Here is a 14,984-nt window from a genome sequence, read left to right on the forward strand (position 1 = left end):
GCCAACCAATCCAATGCTTTAAGATACTTCAAGATAATACAAGCAAGTCATAAGGCATATGACTCAGTAAATGGTAACTATAATAATACTGTGTCCTCTGTATTTTCCAAAAATGGTCTTAACAATATTTCCCCCCACTCCCCACATATTCTTTTGAAACCTTGCCACATCTCCACCAAGAGGGGGAGTCTATGTCCCCTCCCCTTGAAACTGGATGGGCTTTTGTGACTGTCTTCCCTGGTGGAGTGTGAAGAAAGTGATATTTGAGACTTCTGATGCTTGGGCATCAAAGGTGATATTGTGCCTGCCTTCATGCTGGACAGTCTTCATTGCAAAATGACATAGAGATAGAGAGAGTTGCTGGAGAAACCCGGCAGTTCCAGCCATCAGCTATTTGAGGCTTCTCATCCTAGGTGCAGACACACCAGTGACCCTCCAGATGATTCTAGCCCCAGTCACCATCTGATTGTAACTGCTTGAGAGAGAGAACCCCTAGACTCACGAGGTAATAATAAATTATTGTTATTGTTTGAAGCCACTAAGCTTTGGGCTGATTTGTTATGTAGCACTGGCTAATGGATACAATATTTAATGTTTGGCAGGTATTGATGATGAGTCACTTACTATGTTAAATGCTTTGCAGGGATTACCTCATTTAATTCCGATTATCCCAGAGGTAAGCATTTTTATCCACCCTGAGAGAAGTTAAGTGATCTGTCCAATGTCACACAACAGTCAATCTGGTATTTCAGTTCAGACATTTGGACTCTAGAGCCCCGAGCACACAACCACTAAGCCCTACCACATGCAGCGCTGCCCGTATTCATTGCTTTTCTGCTGGGTAACAGCATCCCCTCTGACCCTGGCACACCCATTGCTCTGTCCTCCAGCAGCAGAGAAGCATGGTGGGTGAGCAGACAGGTGCCAGCAAGGCCATATGGATCCAGCCAATGCTGAACCCCAATATTATCACTTTATTCCTTTGGCTTTAAGACTATGTGTTGTGTTTTTTAAAAAGTACTCACTGGTGGTGGCGGTGGTGGATGGAGACATGCTATGTCATATAGCCCATTTGCACTTGGTAAGGATGAGTTTGTAGGATGTCTTCCTATTGGAAGATTTTAATGACATCTGGGGAAAGGAGAGGGAAAGAAAAAGAAAGAAAGAAGAAAAAAGAGGGAGGGAAGGAGGAGGGAGGGAGGGAGGGAGGAAGGAAGGAAGGAAAATGGTGGAAACACGGCACAGACACCCAGAGGGGAAAGGGTTTGGAGGAGGTCAAGGTGCCAGAGGCAAGCATCCATTTGTGTACGATGCATTTTCATTCATTCATTCATTCATTCATTCATTCATTCATTCATTGTCATTCAAACATTATGTTGGATGTCCACTGCATGCTGGGCCCTGCGTGGAATGCTGGCGATGGATCTACCCTTTAGCAAAGGTTAAGTCCTACTCTAGTTCACACATACAAATGGAGGTGCACACAATGTATAATGGGAGCACTTACTCCTCAATAGGCAGACAGATCAGAGAAGGATTCCCAGAAGAGGTGACAGCTGAGCTGAGGCTTAAAGGATAACACAGTTAACCAAGCCACAGCTGGTGAGTGTCAGACCAGGAAACAGCATGAGCAAGGGCATAGGATAGGATGCATGGGAGCAGGAGCACTTTTGAGCTGCCGGAGGTAAAATACAAGTTAGGAAGCACCGAGAGATGAGCCTGGAGGTGGTGGCAGAGAGGGCCTTGGTGGTCATCATCACAGAGTTGGGGTTTTGTCTTGTGAGTGATGTGGAGCCACTCAAGGGTCTTCAGGGGACTGTGAGAGACCATACATCACCAGTTCTTCCTCTTTCTTCTGCCAAACTCTTCCCTGCACGTTGAAGACCAACCCTTAAAATGAAATTTGTTCAAATTCCAGTGCAAAATCAGAGAGGAGAATGTTCTATCAGAGCGAGGAAACCTTTCTCACCATGTCTGCAACCCTTATTCTGTGAGGTCAACACACCCAGCTGCATGGTCTTCGGCAGAGGTGTTACTGTGGTCATCCACAGCATGCTTCTAGGGGCAGGACTTAATTGACTTTAACAGCAGCTAAATGCTCAGCTAAGAAGAGAAGCAATGGGCCAGGCGCCATGGCTCACACCTGTAATCCCAGCAGTTTGGGAGGCCGAGGCGGCTGGATAATGAGGTCAGGAGTTCGAGACCAGCCTGGCCAACATAGTGAAACCCTATCTCTACTAAAAATACAAAAAATTAGCTGGGCATGGTGGTGGGTGCCTGTAATCCCAGCTACTCAGGAGGCTGAGAAGGGAGAATCGCTTGAACCCGGGAGGTAGAGGTTGCAGTGAGCTGAGATCATGCCATTGCACTCCAGCCCGGGTGACAGTGTGAGACTCTGTCTCAAAAAAAACCCCCCAAAAACAGAGAAGTTATGGAAAACCATCATGCTGCAGTGAAATGAAATCAGGCTGCTCTGTGTTAGGCTGAGATGTGGAGACCCGTCTCCAGAGTCAGTCACACACCAACACAGGGCCCCCATTCTTGTCTTGAAAAATATATTAGTAAAATAAAGTAAATAAGACCAAGAAAAATAAGGCTGCTATTATTTGAATCATTTAGGAAAAAAGAAAACCTTTCTAGAACTGACAGAAGATGCTGATGAACACCCTGCCCCCATACTTATCAATCTGTATTGGCATTTGCTGTGTAACATACCTTTCTTTCCTACTAGAAACAATTTCTCCAGTTCAGGATATATGTCTTATTTATCAACTCCCAAAACTGTCCCGTCTTTGAATTCCTTTGACACTTAATGCCCAAGTTACTCATTTGGCACTTATGTTACCTTGTATGGTCTATTGTATTTTTATTCTGTTTATACATACTGACTCTTGAACTAGACTACAAACTCCTTCAAGGTAGGAGCCTTGCTTTGAACACTTTCTGTCCCCATTTGTTATTTGTTGAAAACAAGGCATGCCAAGGAAGGTGCTAGGGGCTGGATATGGGATAAGAGACCCTGGCCCACCTTTGGGGATTCACAGTCTGGGGAATTTCCTCAGGCTGGCCACAAAACCTATGAGACAATCCTGCTTTCCCGCTGAACTTGGACCTGGGAGGGGGTGGGGATGGGTGAGGCTGGAGCTGCTGCAGCAGGGTGCCTCCAATGCCTATAAACTTCCCTTTGGCTCTCATCAGTCTGGGCTGAATTTTCTATCAACCAATAGAAAATACAGACAGGTATTATGAGAGAGGGTGTTAGGAAATCCCATGCAATTATTATACATGTCACAAATGTGTGGGTGCATGTGCATGTGTGCGTGTGTGACAGACAGAGAGAGGAAGTGCACTAGGAGGAAATGCCATCTGAACTGAATCTTGAAAGACCAACAGGAGTTAACCAAAGATGTTCCTGAGAGAGTAGCAGGTCTGTGCTTGCATGCTGATGTCAGAGTCAGAGAAATTCCAGAAGCCTTCAGGGCCTCGGCACTCTCTCCCAATGCCCTCAAACTTCTGTTGAGGGCATACTCTTTCAGAAGATGATGGATGTGCAGAAGAAAATCATCTTCTGAGAATAAAATTGCTCTAGTTTCTGCATTGCTGGTTTTCTCTGAGCCTTTAATATGCTGATAGGCACCCAACAACAGAATCCTTTGTTGGCAGAGCACAAATTACCCTCTCTCTGTTGAACAGTTTTAGAAAGTTTATGCAGCACTTTTCAATGAGGTGCGGAGTAATAAATGATTCAGCAACACTTAAGTCCTGCCACCCTAGGCCTAACTGGTTACACTGTCATGAAAATTTACAAATTACATGGTACCAAAGACAATATAAATGCAATCTATTGGGTAAACAATTGCATGATGGATTACTGTAAACTTATCAATAGTTATTGCATAATTCAGTCTTTATTTTTGCATATGAAAGGCTCTCACTCAAGCATTATTCTGTATCTCATTGGAATACAGTATAGATGGCCTGGATCAGTGCAATGTGCAACAAGAGGACTGTATTGTCTCAGTTAGCAAAAACCTTGAAGAGATGAACCCATTTCAGAGACCCAGCAAGGGATCACCTGCATATACAGGCAGCAGCAGAAACAGGAATTTGGGATTTTATCCTGAAGGTAGTGGAAGCTTTTGGAGGTTCTTAACCAGGTGAATGCAATGATCAGGTGTATTTTAGAAAGCTCATTCACAGGGAGAGAGGATTTGAAGCGGGGTTGTTACTAGAGACGAAGAAACTAGTTAGGAAGTTATTTCAGGTATTGAGGGAGACATAATTCAGGGGCTAAGCTAAGGAAGTGACAATAGGAATGGAGAGAAGGCACAGCTTGAGAAGCATTTAGGTGGTAGAACTGATTGACTCAGCTCTGAAGCAGCTGTGGGGGTGAGAAGCTGGGGTGGGTGAGGGTGGGAGGAGGGTGGGGAGCGTTGGAGGAGTCAAGAATGACCCATGACTTTTGGTTCGTGCAACAGAGTGAAGGGCTGAGGCCCCATGGTTTCCAGGCAGCCTGTGCCAGTGAGAGAAAATGCAGAATAGAGCTTGGTTTGAACCCTGGCTCTGTCAACGACTTGGTGCCATGGCCTTGTGCAAGCAAGTTAATGTCTCCAAGCCTTACTTTTATCCTTTGTAAAATGGGACGATGATACCCCTCTCTTGCATGTATGAAATAATTAACACATAGTCTGTGTTTCAGAAGTGAAGTCACTGCTACTCAGAGAGCACAGAAGGAGAAGCAGTTTACAGAGAAAGATGAGTTTCAGTTTAGAAACACTGCACTTGAGGTGACTTGGACAGGCAAGTGGAGGCATCCAATAAGGCATTAGATTTATAGGTATGGAACTCAGGAGAAAGATCTGGGCCGGAGAGAGTTCTAGGGGCCACGGACTTTTTGAAATTAGGCCAAGGCAAGGAGGTAAATGAGAACAACCAGAGAGTGTGGAGAGGGAGAGAAATGCAGGCCCTAACAGACGGCCTTGGGAGCGTCACCATTCAACAGCCGGGGAAAAGAAGGAGAACTGGCAAGGGAGATGTTCTGGAGCTTGCAGGGCTGTGCAGTCAGAAGGAGGTGCAAACTGGAGTCTGAAGACGCAGGTTTGAGTCTCAGCTCCCTTGCTGACTAGCGGTGTGATCCTGGCAATTCAGGTAACCTCTGTAAGCTTGTCTTCTCATTTGTCAAATGGGAATGCTGCTGATACTATCTGCTTCCTGAGACTTTGGTGAGATAAGGTATATAATTTTTTTTTTTTAAGCTAGAGACCCTTACAAGTGGTTCCATGTGGTCATTTTTTCCCCTAGACTTAATCGGCTTGCATCTAAAAGCAAGGTCACTTTAAGAGGGTCTCTGAGACTCTGGCCTTGCTTGCTCAGCAGGAATTCCAGCCTGCTCAAATTCCTCCAGGCAGCTCTGGGATCCCTGGACAGAAGGTACAGTATCTGATGCCTGAGTGCCCCAAGCCCCTTCTGAGGAAACGGGACCTTATGCACAGGACCTCATGTTCTCCCACTTGACTTCACCACCCTGGCTACACCTGGTGGGAATTGGGATGGGCCCTGTTCCCAGGGGAGCTGACCAGCTGACCAGCCAGCAGCTCCCCAGTCTGCCCCGGGTGAGACAGGAGAATGCAGTCTGGAGGCAGGGAACATAAGACTGATTCATGCTGACTTCCTAGAACTAAATCAAATGGAAATAATTCGGCTATTACAGGAAATATCCTCACGATTGACACAAGGCGTAAACCCATTAAATGTCTTTGTAACTTTACTTGATCCTCTTCATTTACATAGGGTGTACACCAAGTAACCAATGAAAACTTCTAGAGGGTATTTAAATCCCAGAAAATTCTGTAACGGGGCTCTTGAGCCCCTATGCTCGGGCCCACTCCCATCTCATTTTCAATAAGTCTCTGCTTTTGTTGCTTCATTCTTTCCTTCCTTTGTAATTTTGTCCAATTCTTTGTTCAAGACCCCAAGAACCTGGACACCTTCCACCAGTAGCAAGGGGGCCACGTGATAGAGACCCTGCCCCTCTCCTGCATGGACATTTGGACTCAGCAAGTGAGGCCAGAGTCACAGAGACCCTCTTAAAATGACCTTGCTTTTAGATGTAGGCTGATTAGTTGCAGAAGCCCAGCAACTGGCAGAATGGTAGACATGGTGACAGTGTCCGGGTGGCTCATGGAGCCCCTCACAGCCATGGGTGGTGGCAGGAAATGGGCAGAGGTGCCTGGTGCCCACAGTGGAGCTACTCTCCGCCTGCCTTTGTCAAGCTGCTTCCCAGTTTCTTTTTTTTTTTTTTTTTGGTCTGTGTTCTTGTGTGTCTCACAATGCACTCTCACTGGTTAAAGTAACTTGAGAATGTGGCCGTGTCTTGTGGCTTAGAGGAGCCTCATTGTCATGGGAGTCTCCCAAGATCTCTCAGGAGGGAGTGGAGTTTTCTCAGAATAAAGAGCGTCAGCTACAGTGAAGAATGGAAATGGGGCTAATGTCTATTGACTGGGAACTGGTGAGCGACATCATGGCACCTCCACACACAATGAAATCCTGCAGCTGGAAAACAGAACAAGGAAGCCGTTTGTGTACTGATAAGGAGCGATCTGCAAGATATTTTCCTAGGTGAAAAATGTGAGCTTCAGAACGGTGCAGCAAAATCAAACTCAGAAAATATCTCTAGAATATTACACCTCATCTAATGACGCTGGTTGCCTATGAGGAGGGAAGCTCGAGGCCTGGGGGCAGTGATAGCAGAAGAAACTTTCACTAAGCATTGTGTAATAATTTTCCTAAATCTTGAATCATGAAATTCAGTCACCTCTTTAAACAATCAAATCAGAAAAAAAATCTGTTAAGAACATGACCTATAAAGTTGAGCAAGTCCTATGCTTGGGCTTGCCTCCACAATTTATTGCTGGGTAAAGTTAAGCGTTACTCAACCTCTCTGAATTCATTTTGCTCATCTGTAACATAATCACAGTAGTAACACCTGCCTGATAGGGCTGATGCCATTCAACCCTGATTGATTGGTTATTGTAGTTGTTTTGTTTTCTTTCTTTTCTTTTTTTTTCTTTTTTGAGATGGAGTCTTGCTCTGTTGCCCAGACTGGAGTGCAGTGGCGCGATCTTGGCTCACTGCGGCCTCTGCCTCTCATGTTCAAGCGATTCTCTTGCCTCAGCCTCCAGAGTAGTTGGGACTACAGGCATGCGCCACCACGCCCAGCTAATTTTTGTATTTTTAGTAGAAACAGGGTTTCACCATGTTGGCCAGGCTGGTGTTGAACTCCAGACCTCAAGTAATCCGCCTGCCTCAGCCTCCCAGAGTGCTGAGATTACAGCCATGTGCCACCATGCTTGGCTGTTGTTACTGGTTTTCACACAAGGCATTTTCCAATTCCCATTTTCCTCTTAGCCTAATAGCATGCTCCTTAAGCTACAAAACTGCAAAGCAGTGCTATCCTTTGTTTGCAGTTTTCCCTTTTTTGTTGGGTCCTCTCCATAAGGTAAGGGCCATTGAGGTTGGACCAGGTAAATTAAAACCAACCTCTACTGTACTCAAAATTAGCTCTTCTATTTGGAATGGGCTCATTGTCTTTGGACCCAGCCCATGCCTGATGCTCTCTTTCTTTAAAACGAGTTCTTTTCCCAGCCCCTTCTTGGTCCTCCTGCAAAGTTTTCTATGGATTATATAAGCGCTTTTAGATTCCCAGTGAACAAGTTTACCTTAAGCTATTAAGACATTCGTTATTATTATGGCGCCCATTTCCCATTATCTTCAATCACAGTATTTTGTGCATTGTAGTCACTGAGGAGTGATGAACATTTCATTCCCGCATAGTGATGCCTCCAGGGCTCGTGGACTGGACAGTCTAGGGTTGTGCTCTGCTCTGCAGGAGACAGGGAGCACCCAAGCCAAGTCAGTTCCTACCTTCCTGGCACTAGGGGGTGCTATCTTGTTTAGCTATTTTCTTAGTTTTATTTTTGCCTTTGAATGGATGGGCCTGCTGTATTTACATCTCCCTGCAAGGTTAGCAAAAGCTATACAAAGATAATTGTGGAAAGGAAAATAGGGACGGTGCACCCAGCTGTCTGACTTCCTCTCTGTGGGGAATGAGTGTTAAGACATTCCCAGGCTCAGTAGGTCTGGAATGGGACCCATATATGTGCATTCTATTAACTATTCAGGTGATATTCAAAGCCACAGATGGGTCTTTTATTTCATTTGTGATTTGCTTTTCCCATCTTTTCTTTAAAATGTGTCGGCCAACTCTCACTCATGGTGGCATTGCCCCTCCTGGGCCTGCTGATCTCTGACTGTGTATTTATTAGGTCTTCATCTGTGGGAGTCTTCTCAGCTTGGGTTGGGGGTGCTCTCTCTAGGGAAAATTTGCATCTGCTTCTTCTGAGAGCCATGGGTCACTGCCAGCTTGGAACCATTTAGAGCTCCTCATGAGTTCTGGTTTAATGAAGGTCTTAGGTTTGGCCTTCCCTCCCCATTGCTGACCTGGATCATGGCACGTCTACCATTATTAGATCTTAGCGTAGCTGTGCTCCTCCCTGCTTGCTCACTGCTTCCAGCTCTAATTTCTACTTATAGTTTGCTCCATTTTGTGTGGAGGAGTCCCTTGGCAACATCTTCTATTTCCTACAAGCCCATCTCATCTATGTTTTATCTAGGATGTAATTGTTTTGCAGAAGGAGAGCTGTATTAGTCCATTCTTATGCTACTAATAAAGACATACCTGAGACTGGGCAATGTATAAGGGAAAGAAGTTTAATTGACTCACAGTTCCACAGGGCTGAAGAAGCCTTAGGAAACTTATAATCCTGGTGGAAGGGGAAACAAACATGTCCTTCTTCACATGGCAGCGGCAAGGAGAAGTGCCGAGCAAAAGGGGGAAAAGTTCCTTATAAAACCATCAGATCTTGTGAGAACTCACTCACTATCATGAGAACAGCATGAGGGTAACTACCTCCACGATTCAATTACCTCCCACTGGGTCTCACACGTGGGGATTATGGGATTACAATTCAAAATGAGATTTGGGTGGGGACACAGCCAAACCATATCAAGGGCCTACAAGAATATTTGGTCCGAGATGTTATCAGTGGAAGTTTTTTTTTTTTTTAATGTAGATTTTCTTATTTCTATGAGGCAAAATGGTAATACATCTATTGTGAGGGAATTATTCATCAAACATATGCAATTTTGTCATTCTACACTGTAGGAAGGTTGAAGGATCACATGTCTGGGTGTAGTTTGTGTGTTGCTTCTCACAGAATTACTGGTATATTATATTGTGTTCTGTTCTGGGTGTCTTAAGGCCTGATAAGACAAGCATAGCCATGAGAAATTCTACAATTCCGCTTGTGTCTCCACCTACCTTTTTATTCCCTTTTGTTCAGTAAAGGGAAGAAAAGCCCACCCCACACTGTGGGTTTTAGATCCCATCCCTTTAATCTTCTCAAGGACCCTGCTCCATTGGAATCCTCCCTCTCCTGCACCATCAGTTCTCTCGCAGGGAGACAGTTCCCATCTCAAATGTGCTCTATTTCCCATCTTTAAAAAACCCACCCTTGGCCAGGTGTGGTGGTTCATGCCTGTAATCCCAACACTTCAGGAGACTGAGACAGGAGGATCACTTGAGCCCAGGAATTCAAGACCAACCTGGGCAACATGATGAAACCCCGTCTTGACAAAAAATAAAAAATTAGCTGGGCATGGTGGCACCGAGAGAGCCAGGTGTCACTGCCAACTTGGAACCATTTTGAGCTCCTTATGAATTCTGGTTTAATGAAGGTCTTGGCCTCCCCTGCTTGCTGCTGGCCCAAGAGTGAGGATCTCAATCATGGCACATCTATCATAATTTGCTCTTAGGGTAGTTCTGCTCCTCCCTACTTACTCACTGCTTCCAGGTACTTGGGAGGCTGAGGTGGGAGGATCACTTCAGCCCAGGTGGTCACGGCTGTAGTGAGCCATGATCTTACCACTGCACTCCAGCCTGGCCAACAGAGCAAGACCCTGTCTCAAAACAAAATGAAACAAAACAAAACCCACCCTTGACCCAACCTACCATAATTCACTTTTCTATTTCTCTTAAGAACCATATCTCTCAAAACATATGTCTATAGCTGCCACTTTCACTTCTTTACTCTCCATTTGCCTTTGCTTTTATTTGGTTTCTATTTTTAGCAAGGTTTTTTGCACATATTTTATTTTATTTTATTTTATTTTATTTTTATTTTTATTTTTTTTTTGAGACGGAGTCTTGCTCTGTCCCCCTGGCTGGAGTGCAGTGGCGCGATCTCGGCTCACTGCAAGCTCCGCCTCCCGGGTTCCTGCCATTCTCCTGCCTCAGCCTCCCAAGTAGCTGGGACTACAGGCACCTGCCACCGCGCCCGGCTAATTTTTTGTATTTTTAGTAGAGACGGGGTTTCACCATGGTCTCGATCTCCTGACCTTGTGATCCGCCCGCCTCGGCCTCCCAAAGTGCTGGGATTACAGGCGTGAGCCACCGCGCCCGGCCTTGCACATATTTTAAAGACAAGAATTCTATAAGACTTGTTATGAAAAACAACAGTCCTCTGCTTTCCCCATCAGAGACAGCTACTTATAACTCTTTTAGTTGCTTTTTCTTTTTGACATTTAGCTCTATGTTTCTGAATAAGATGCTAGTATTGTGCTACTTCATGATCCCTCAGTTGTGAGCAGTAGCTATTGACTGCCCCTACAGAGGAGGAAGATTTAGCTCTCATTCTTTCCCCTTCCCACAGCGCACACATACATTCTTCCATCTCCTACCATTCCTGCATGGTTACGTCTTAACTTTCCTTGGTTCAATAATCCATGTTTACTTTATTTTGATTATATAGTGATATTGAGAGCAGAGCCATCTAGTAAGCTTAGACTACTTTTTCTTCCTTACACAACTTTTAATTTGCCTTGGGAATAACTTTTTTATTTGCTTAGTTTTCTACTTATTACCAGTCCAACTTCAAACTGCCATAATTTATTTTTCTGCTCAAAACATCTAGATTTATGCTATTAGTTTTGTCCTCTTGAAGAATCCCTTCCAAAACCTCTGACTTTCTCCAATTTGGACTGTATCCAAACTGCCCTCAAGCCCTGGTGTAGCACTGTTTTGTTTTGTTGTGTTTTCTTTTTCTTTTAACTTTTATTTTAAGTTCAGGGGTACACGTGCAGATTTGTTATATGGGTAAACTTGTGTCATGGAAGTCTGGTGTACAGATTATTTAGTCATCCAAGTACTAAGCCTAGTACCTGATAGTTACTTTTTCTGATCCTCTCCCTCCTCCCACAGTCTACCCTCAAGTAGATCCCAGTGTCTGTTGCTACCCTCTTTGTGTCCATTAATTCTTAGAATTTAGTTCATACTTATAAGTGAGAACATACGGTATTTGGTTTTCTGTTCCTGTGTTAGTTTGCAAAGGATAATGGCCTCCACCCCCATCCATGTTACTGCAAAGGACATGATCTCGTGCTTTATAATGGCTGCATTTAATGGTGTGTATGTACCACATTTTCTGTATCCAAGCTGCCACTGATGGGCATTTAGGTTGATCCTGTGTCTTTGTTATTATGAATAGAACAGTTTTGTTAGAGGTCTCTTCATCAGTCTAAGGATTCCCTCATCTTTTGCCTGGGCCCTGGCTCCAACCAACCTTTTCTTTCCTGTTTTGGTGGAATACATCTTCTAGTTACTTCTTCAGAAGTGCACGTGAGGTAAAATTTTTGAGACCTTGCAAATAAAAATGCCTTTATTCTGACTTTTCACTTAATTGATGGCTAGGAATAAAAAATCTAGGTTTAAAATAATTTATTCAGAATTTTGAAGGCTACAGTCCACTGTATTCTAGCCTCTAGTCTTGTCATTGAGAATTCCAAAGACATTCTGATTCTTTTAAAACTTTTATTTTTTATTTTTAGAGACAGGGTCTTGCTATGCTACCCAGGCTGGATTTGAACTTCTAGGCTCAAGGGATCCTCCCACCTTAGGTTTCCAAGTGACTGGGATGATAGACACTTGTCACCATTCCTATCAGGCATTCTGATTCTTAATCTTATGTATGTGACCTATTTTTCTCTTTGGAAGCCTGTAGGATCTTCTGTTTGTCCCCAGGTTTCTGAAAATTTATGATGACATTCTTTGGAGGACCTTTACTTTAATCCATTTTGACAGTTTAATTCTAGAAAAATTTCTTGAATTATTTCATTGGCGATTTCTTCCCCTCTGTGCTCTCTTATCTGATTCTGGAATCCCTATTATTTGGATGATGGACCTCCTAGACTGATCCTCTAATTTTCTTCTCTTTTCTTTTCTATATTCTATTTCTTTGGCCTTTTTATGCCTCAGTTTCGTTTTTCCAGCTCTCTACTGTGTTTTACTTCTGCCATCATATATTTTATTTCCAAGGGCTTTTTGTGGTTGTTGTTGATTGTTCTCTAAATGTTCTATTTTATTTGTATTCTGTTCTTTTTTCAGGGTTGTAACATCTCTGATCTCTCTGAGGACATTAAATATAATTTTCTTGAGGTTTTCTTACTCTTATATAGTTTCCATTTTTTTCCAAGTAGCTCTTTTGCATTAGAGTCTTTCTTCAGATATCTTTTAATACATGCTGTCTGCTTATCCTTGACTATGGAAACCAAAAAGCTGATTTGAGCCTTTGTTCACCTGAGTGGAACTTACCCACTGTGAGCTCCGCAGTGGCGCAATCTGGCTTGACTATTTCCTTGGGCAGCCCTGATGTATCTTTAGGTATTTTCTCTGGATTGGTTGGTTTTCCAAGAGAATCTTTCCTACCTGTGCTCTGGAAGGTGAGGAGGGAAAGAAGCCTGAAAGTCTCAGCACAGGTAAATGTACAGTCTCTTAATCGTCCTATTTGATATCCCAGTCAAGAGACTCATTGTTTGATCTTTTCCAGAGAATGAATCCAGTCTTCTGCCAGGATGGGGAAGGGCATCTATTAAGAGTAGGGTAGGGGTCTGCAAATATAATTACTTTTTAAATTGCTTTCAACTAATTCTCCTTATTTTAATGCCAATTCACACTCCCGTGCCCTACCTCTACTTTTAAAGTTTCCTGGTGCCACTAACTCCTGAGACTTTGAAAAATTTGAGGTGCAGATGGTGTTGGTTTTAAGTTTCCTCACTACTGACATAGGATTCTGCCTTCTTTAGCCTGCTAAATTAGTTAAAACTACTCCAAATGGTTTCCAGCTTTCAAAATACTGTGGCGTTTTTGTCCTCTCCCCGTCTTACCATCCTCATGAGTTTATGTTAAAGATAATCACTTTAGTGTTTGTGTGTGTGTGTGTGTTTGGCTTCAAAAACAAGTAAAATTACATGCATGTGTTCCCATCTACTCATTAACCCACTCGCTCTGGCTCTGACTCCACCCCTCCACTGCCGCTTTTACCAAATTCACCAGTGATGTTCATGTTTCCCACCCAATGGGCTGTTTTTCATCCTTGACTCACACAAACACTCAGGAGCCTTAGTCAAAATTGAATGCTTTCTTCCTGACAGATGCTCTTTTCTGGACTTCTGTGACACTATACCTTTTTGGATTTGTTTTCTGCTTCTTTGATTTCTCCTCCCCAGCTTTCTTCTCAAGTTCATTTTCCTCTGCCAGTCCTTTAAAGAGGGGTTTCCTCAAAGTGTGATCTCAGGCCATCCTCTTTCTCTCTCTCTCTGTCTACCACTTTCTCCTTAGGAAATTGCACACTTTTGTTCATGGCTCCCACACTGATCTTCTTTTGATTCTTCATCTTCTCTATCTAATTGCCTACTTGTCTCCCAGGCATGTTTAACTCAAAATATCCAAAACAGACATCCTGATTTTTTTTCTCCAAATTTATTCCTCATTAAGTCTTCCTCACCTACCCAGATATACAAGCAGAAACTGGAAAGTCATCCTTGTTTTCTCCCTCTTCCTTACTTCTGACATTTAAAATATCAGCAAGCCTGCTTACTCTACCTCCGGACTGTGTCTTGAATCTATCCATTTTCTCCAACGTCACTGCCACTGCCTTAGTGTATAAATCACTATTATCTCTTTCCTTGACCATTGTAACAATCTCCAAATTGATTTCCCTGCCTTTTCTCTGGGCTCCCCAAATCAGTTCTCCATACGAGTGATCTTTTTTTTTCCTTTTTTCTTTTTCTTTTTTTTCTTTTTTTTTTTTTTTGAGACAGTCTCACTCTGTCGCCCAGGCTGCAGTGCAGTGGCATGATCTCAGCTCACTGCAGCTTCCGCCTCCTGAGTTCAAGCGATTCTCCTGCCTCAGCCTCCCAGGGTAACTGGGATTACAGGTGCATGTCACCACACCTGGCTATTTTTTTTTTTTTTTTGTATTTTTAGTAGAGACAGGGTTTCACCATGTTAGCCAGACTGATCTTGAACTCCTGACCTCAAGTGATCCACCCACCTCAGTCTCCCAAAGTGCTGGGTTTACAGGCATGAGTCACCGCTCCAGGCCACAAGTGATCTTTCAAAAACAGAATATCAAATTATTCTCTCTGTTAATAAAAGTACTTTTCATTGTCCCTAAAACAAAAGCCAAACCTGTTACCATGGTTTCTGCACCAGACTTGCTTTTCTCACTGGGGCCCCTTGTTAATTCCTTGGGTGCTACCACTTCTGGGTACTAGTGTCCTACTAGGACATGGAGCTCTAGCGGTGCCAAAGCACATTTCTCTCCCACTTTTGTACATGTTGCATCTGGTCAGAAGAGTGCCAAATGAGTGGAATCTATCCCTGAACATCAAAGAGCTTTGAGTGAAATTATTTTCCAAGTTTCACTTACAGCCTCCTCCTTTCTATAGGATTTGGCCACAGGTTCATGGAGGAAGGGAATTTGGGGAGCTGATGAATGCGTGGGGCAGAAAGCACATACGAACGTCCTATACCAGGCTGCACTAAGAAGCTTCCGTCTTTGATGTTTGATGGCTAAGGCTTTGCTTTG

Source organism: Theropithecus gelada, chromosome 8, assembly GCF_003255815.1.
Source record: "Theropithecus gelada isolate Dixy chromosome 8, Tgel_1.0, whole genome shotgun sequence".
NCBI classification, from domain to species: Eukaryota; Metazoa; Chordata; class Mammalia; order Primates; family Cercopithecidae; genus Theropithecus; species Theropithecus gelada.